At 39.3% G+C, this 7401-nt stretch overlaps 1 long non-coding RNA gene across 1 annotated transcript; it reads left to right on the forward strand.

Annotated features, from left to right (window-relative positions):
* Positions 1-1355: 1355 nt before the first annotated feature.
* On the forward strand, positions 1356-3963 carry LOC118214952. Its single transcript, XR_004762729.1, has 3 exons — positions 1356-1733; positions 2056-3622; positions 3949-3963. It is a non-coding gene; the product is annotated as an uncharacterized LOC118214952 (long non-coding RNA).
* The last annotated feature ends 3438 nt before the right edge of the window (positions 3964-7401 follow it).

Below are 7401 nucleotides of genomic sequence, written 5' to 3' on the forward strand. Positions count from 1 at the left end.
GTACGCGGTTGTCACCAAACATATGAAAGGCTTGCTGGAAAAAAAAAAAGGCGGTTCAAAACACACAGCTGATGAGTGAGGTTACTGGCATCCCTGATAGCTCTTCAGGTATGTGATATTTCAGAATGGCACGTTATCGTTATCGAAGTACGTGAAATTTTAAAACAGTTCTCATTGTTTAAGGCCTGCACACGGTGTGACTTCGGCACGTTGTGTGTTTTTTAATGCGCCAGTTTATTTTAAATGCTATGAAATAAGGAGTGCACATTTTATGTTTCCAGAATGTCCGTTTTTCCAAAGTCAGAAGAAGCTTTTATGAGCAGATTTTATATGGTAGCTTATCTTTTAAGCTGTGACTTTATATCAGACTGTATCACATGCTATTTTTCTAACTATAGCTATGCTAGTGGCCTGTAACCATGACCTGTTAATCATCTGATTAACATAGGTAGATGTTTTTACTTTAACAGCAATATGTTTAATCCCTTTTCCATACATATCCAGTTTACCTGAGAATTGTACGATCACTTTCTCTTTCGGCTAGAAACACACAAGTCCTGTTAGCTTTACAAGGTACCTTGTTACTATTTTTAAACTTTCACTGATGGTCGAAAATGCGTCCCCTACTTTGTAGAGATGTGTACATTCCTGTAAATAAGATGAGTTTATTAGTAGTATGGTAAGATAGTAATCTGTATTATTGCTAAGTGCCTTTTCTGTCTGTCTTATGCTGTTATGATTTGTGTATTTCTTGTGGTGCCTCCCTCTGTCTACGATGTCTGACTAACATACAGGTTATTCACCCAACTTCTTTATTCATCAGACCCTTAAAGCATCCTGTAATTTTCCTCATGAAATAAAAGTATAAAGCAAAGTGGAAAAAAAAGTGTGTTTGTGTGTGTGTGTGTATGCTTTTGTCGTTGCATAAAACATAAAAAGATGTTTGTAAATATAGTAATACCTTACAGTGCATGACGGATAGGTCTGAGTCCATTTTTGTCAGCGAGACTGGACCCTGAAAATTTAAATGAATAAGCAGATTTTATGACTGGCATATTTGGGAAAAATGACTCAGCAAATGAGAAATTTCTATGAAAAATCGGTTACTATGGGCGCTTAGTACATGACAACCAGTTCCCAAGGTGTTTATCAGTAACCTTGTCATCGCACGTCATAAAGTTAAAACTCAACTAATGTTGCCTGGCAAACTGATCACAATAGGCCAGGCCAGAGGCAGTAACTAATGTAAACTGAAACTTAAAACGCATAATTCCCGGCACACCAGGCCAATGGGAAGCTTGGGCTGTAGTTATGGAAACGCTAGGGCTTCGCTCCACAACAGTACTATATGGGGGAGGTATTTAGGTGAAGGAACTTTTGACTATGCTGCACTCCTTAAGGACTGCTCTCACTGATCACACTGGTCACCCCAGCCGCCGCAGGACTCAGTTCGTAAAAGAGCGCGATTAACGGGTGAGGGTTAAGGCGTGCCGCGTCATGGGGTGCAACACCAGTAAAGGACCAATAGTGGTGGACCCCTCCAAAAAACCAGAGGAGCCCCCGGAGGGAATGAACTCGGCCAGGAGCTCGGTGGCGGAGGGCAAGGATGGGAAGGAGAAGGATAAGAAGAAGTGTGGAAAGGAGAAGGATGGGAAAGAGAAGGATGAGAAGGAGAAGGGCTCCAGTTGAAGGCCGGTCATTCCACCTCTCTTCGGCTTCATGCTCTCCCAAAGGTGATCTTTTCTCATCTTTCATTTTGCCAGCATAGGACAGGAAAAGCCATTTTGTGCGTCAGCATTAAATGCGTTTGTCGAGATGCCGCCAACGCAATCTTTGTAAAAACTTTTATCGGCATAATCTTCCAAAGTCTTTGCTGCTGACTATATGAAGTCACGATCCAATAGTCAGCCAATATTTATTGTTCCAAGATATACATAATTCACAACATTTGAAATTACAGCATGTTCAAGAATACATACCACAGGTTATTAGAAATGATCTAGAAGCACACAAGTTCGACCGAGTTGTCACTGAAATGAAGTGTCCCTGTTTTAGCCTTTCGGCGATGAAGATATGGCATGGCTGCCCGGAGAGGAAGTGACGATGCTGGAACACTGACTGTGTGCGATGTCCTTTATCGATAAACCCCTGTTGTTGCTGGAGCTGGACACACCTTCAATTCAGCACAATCCCTCTAACAGTCTGTGTGCCATTTGTAAATAAAAATGTAATAGCTTCCCTGTGATTGTTGCCAATCTCGATCCCTTTCACTGATTTTACCAATTCATAAATTCATGGCACATGCAACGAGAAAAATGTCAGTTAATTAGTTGTGATATTGTACAGTCCACTGTAAGAAATGTACTTGCCAGTTAATTAGAAATGGGAAGCTATCATGGAAGTTTGTGGCAAAGTGTAACAACAAAATGGTGTCTGTTTTTTATGAACATTAAATGTAATTGGACATAAGACCTGCTTGCCAAAAAAAAGTTGTATTTTTGATTTGTGCCATATAATAAATTTTATGTTGACATTAGTCCACATAGTTCACTGTTAAGATCTACTGCACCTGTTTAGATTAATTAAACTGTTCACTTTAATTTTAGGAAAAAGTTTAAACTGGTTTTGTATGGTATGCATGGGACAGACTTGTTGTAGAGAAGAGTATTATAGAAAATAATACAAATGTAGGTTACATAAAGTCTCCTATTTTAACTGCAATCGTGTGGATGCAATTCGTCTTCTGAAGTCTATTGGATTTTTATATACAGGTTTCTTCTATTGTGGATGTTCAAATAATAAACAATGACCCTGAACGCAAACAAAATTTGGGTAGAAAGTTTCTGTTACGTGCCTGATATTATAATACGCATATCAAGTTCAGAATCCAGAAGAATGACACAGTTCTGACATTTTTTTGCCCCCCAGACACACACCCATACCCACACACACATTTAGGATGCCTAAGTGTATTCAACAGTGTCAAAAGATAATCCGTGCTATCAATTCAGGGGTCAGGGGAGGACACTTCATGTAGCCTACAGCTCAACAGGCAGATTTATGGCAGACAGTATGGGGTCACTGGTGCATGATCAAATTCTATAATCCCAATTTCACTTTGCGAAATGGCAATTGGACTGTGCTATTACAATGGTGGTGAAAATTCTCACGAAAATCCAGCCACTGACCCCAACCACTAATCACCTGTCTGCAGGGCTGCCCAACCCTGTTCCTGGAGATCTACCGGACTGTAGGTTTTTACTCACTAACAAAGCACACAACATTATTCAACAGCTAGAGATCTCGGGTTGCAAATTAGTCGAGTCAGTGCCAAATTAGGGTTGGAATTAAAACCTACAAGACGGTAGATATCCAGGAATAGGGTTAGGCAGCCATGCCTACCTGTTTCCATAACTACAGCCACCTACATTTAAAGTAATATTTGGTTTAAATTTAAATAGATATCCAATATAACTATACTTTCTTAAATGTAGTAGTGAAAGTAATTTAAATCTTACATGTAGTCCTAATTGTGCACACCTGGAAATTAGGTAGGCTAGCCACAAAACGGTCGAGGTAGCAAAACTGAGAGGTTTGCCCACAAAACTAATGAAATGCAAAGGTAAAGAATTACCTTTGATTTTTTTTCTACCATTGAAATTTTAACATGTAGCCTACAATGCACAGTGCTAAATTAATTGCGGATATCACTTTTCGGTCGCTTGGGTTCACGAGCAGTGTTAATATTGTTAAGAATGCGCAACGATTTGCTTGTTAGTTATATGCATGTTAAATGACGACGGCGCCGTGACCTATTTGTTACAGGTCAATGTTTGAGATGCAATATATGTGAAAAATTATTTGTAAAACGGACTGTATAAATAATTTTATTGATAACATTTGTCACATATATTGCAGGAAAGTTAAGTTTTTTTTAACTCGTCGTAGGCGTTGCTGATACATTTCCTGTACCAGGCCTACTGTTCCGGACTGGTGACAAAAACTGGCTCAAAGTTCTGGTAGGTAGCCTAATACTGTATCGTTTTCGCTATTTTCGTATAATTATCTGTGCCTAAGTTGATCCATGTCCGTTTACCCTATTTATAAATAAACAGCTTGAATCAAAGCACCACTTGTCACAAACACAAACATATATGAGTTGAAAGGCCAGCTAACCTTATTTTCTTCATTGTGGGAAAACTAGAAGACCATCGCCGGTTAGCCTAGCCGCACGGCAAGCCTACTTTTAGATGGACACCCTCATTCAAAGCCTGCGAGAGTAGAGAATAAACTGTACCGATATCGTCGCCCACTGCCGAATTGGCCCATTTTATGCACTCGGACAGGGTGATGTTTATTAAACTCTGGCGGGGCGGTGTAGCTGGTTACTGCTTTGTGAGGCTGTAAAAAGTTTGCAATGAAACAGGTGGTGAAGTAAGAAGATGATGACGGGGAAGTTTGATTTTGCCCCGAGGAAAGACTTCTCATCTGGCTCATCTTTGCCCGAATGTGCAAAATCCATCGGTTAGTCTGTAATTTTTCTCTCGTGCTTGGCCTTTTTTGTAGTTCGCTATGTAGTAGTTTATTTAAACATTTAGGCTACATGTTTAAGATGGCTCGGAATGTACTCATAATTATTTGTCAGTGAAATAGACAGGGGCTTTATGGATACACATAATTCCCAGGGTTAAATCTGGCCACCACTGTCCTATACTACAATATTTTATGCATTTTGGTACACAAATTATGTACTATTGTTTTACAGTGCATTTTTAATGCATTTGGGCCTCATACTGCAGGTTTATGGGCCTTATGTGACCCACAAGCTACAGATTGCCTAGCACTAAAATATACCATGTGTTTTCTGTCTATGTTTGATATCCACTAGAGGGCGCTCCTGTAGTATGATAGAAAAACACCTTTGACTGTTGAGCTCATTGGGTTGGACTTTTATCTGAGAAATACCCATAAATTGGATTTAGTTGTTTATGTTTGGATTTTTCCTTGAGCTCTGCACTATTCAAGTCTGGCACAGGAAAGGAGGTTAGGCAAATACAGTAATATAATATTAATATAGTAAAAAAAAAAAAAAAGTAATATTTTAGTTTCTACGAAGGAGATCAACAAGGCTTTGCTTTCCATAGTTTTTCCTTAGAATTGAGTTGGAAAAAATACAATTTAATACATGCTTGTTTGATTGACAGCATGCTAAACTGCAGTTTTATTGTTTCACGAATGAATGTGATTGGAGGCAAGCATTGTATGAATTTTCACTTTCTTTGTGAGAATATTGTTTTGAGATCATGATCATTTCCACCTCATAGTGTTTGTTGCATTTATAAACTTGCCTACATGAATGTATGAAGCTGTCTCGCCTCATGTTCACGTTAATGGTGGGTCCTTTTGAGATTGAAAGTGAAAGCTTTGAAGGTGAAATGTTACAAAATCCTTTGAAAAAAACAAAAACTGTACAGTTTGAGTTTGAGTTTCGTGTGATCAGTGAAGATTAAGCTAGAGTACCATCATAATGAGGTCCGTACCCACTATCAGTGAATCCACAGTGGAAGTGATACTATGGTAGCTGTGAGTACTTAATCTGAATTTCCTCAGTATATATCCAGCTGTATGAATGGATGCAATGTAAATGTATAAGTAAAATAGTAAATTGTGTAAGTCGCTCTGGATAAGAACATCTGCTAAATACCTGTAATGTAATGTAGGACTGATATGCCCATGTCACTAGGATGAAGCTGAGAGTGACGGTTCTCGTCTGTAACCAACCCCAGCCCTGTACACACTAATCAGCCTAACACACTATGAAGGATACTGTAGTTCACCTAAATGTACAGGTCACTCTCAGCCTGGTTATCATTACAGTATGGGCATTTAGCAGACGCTCTTATCCAGAGCGACTTCCATTGTAACCAATTATACACCTGGATATATACTGGAGGTTAAGTGTCAACGGCAATGTCTTACCGGGAATCGAACCTGCGACCTTTCGGTTACAAGACCAACTCCTTAGCCATTATACTACACTGCTGCCAGTTTTCACCCATCTCACTTGCGCTAGTCTGCTTCTGGGTTCAGGCCTGATCCGGATATAATAATCACGTAATCAGAATCAGAATCAGAATCAGAATCAGAATCGCGTTTATTGCCGAGTAGGTTTACACATACAAGGAATTTGTTTTGGTCAGGTGGTGCGTAACAGTGAACATAAAATAAGATAAATAGAGTAAGATGAACAATCAGCGATCATCAACAGATGCTCACCCTGTCAAGCATAACCCCACAAAAAATGAATTTCTTATCATTCATGGACTTAAGATTCTGGGCAGCGATGTCACTGTTACAGAAGTCTTTGATTCAGACGTCCTGGTATCGATTAAAGAACACAAGGGGAATAAAAGTAATCCGGTCGACACTGCCAAAAAACTCACGGGGGGGGGGGGGGGGGGGGGGTCAGCCACTGTGTGTAATGGAGCTCATTCCATTTACCGTAAACACTGCGTCTAATGTGTGCGTTTTTACATTTATTACCATCAAATTGACTTATCAGACAAGCAGCGGGGAAAAAAGCACAGTGTTCTAAAAAGGCATAATGTGTCTGTCTGAGAAGATGTATGAGAAGCACTTTGTTGAGGCTGGGGGTAAAAAAAAACATATGCGCTACGGCTTTTTAAAAATTTCAGATTTGAGATATAACTTCATTCATTCCATTTGGAATCGATTAGTCTGCCAGCTTCCGGAGAGAAAAGATGTTCCACTACCTTACTATCAATTAATTACGAAGCAGGCGAGAACGCAAATGATCTTTTCTGTTACATTTAGGGTAGTTGGAACATTGATTTTTTTTTTTAAAATATAGATGTTTTCCTTTCCAGAAAATGATAGTTATAGTGCTGCTATAGTGCAATAAAACCATTGTTTTCTGGAAATGAATGGAGATTTGAGGCAGTCGTATGGAAGCTCAGCTATTGACCTGATGATAAAAGGCATGTTATTGTGCGGCAGATGTAAACTCATACGCATCATTTCCAGACATTAGGTTGGCACCATAGCATCTTTACAGTTTGAGCACTAGACTGTACAGGGAAGGGAGAACAGCTGGGTAATGGGCATCAGCATTAATTTTACAAATGGGGAAAAAAAATAGGCTAATGGTCTTCATTTTCACTAATGTTTGACATTGAAAAGCAATGTTAATTAGTCTAATCTGGAAAAGATTAATAAAGAAGCAAAAGCAGGTGGTCAAAAGATGAGAAAATGGGTCATACATGAGTTGACCTATATTCTGTAGAGGAGGCGACTTGACGTTTGTGATGGTGCGTATGTCTCAGCTCTCCTGAAATTAATTATCCGACAGGTTTTATTTAAAGCTTTCAATTCTTGACTTCG

This window comes from Anguilla anguilla, chromosome 16, assembly GCF_013347855.1.
Source record: "Anguilla anguilla isolate fAngAng1 chromosome 16, fAngAng1.pri, whole genome shotgun sequence".
Lineage (NCBI taxonomy): Eukaryota > Metazoa > Chordata > Actinopteri > Anguilliformes > Anguillidae > Anguilla > Anguilla anguilla.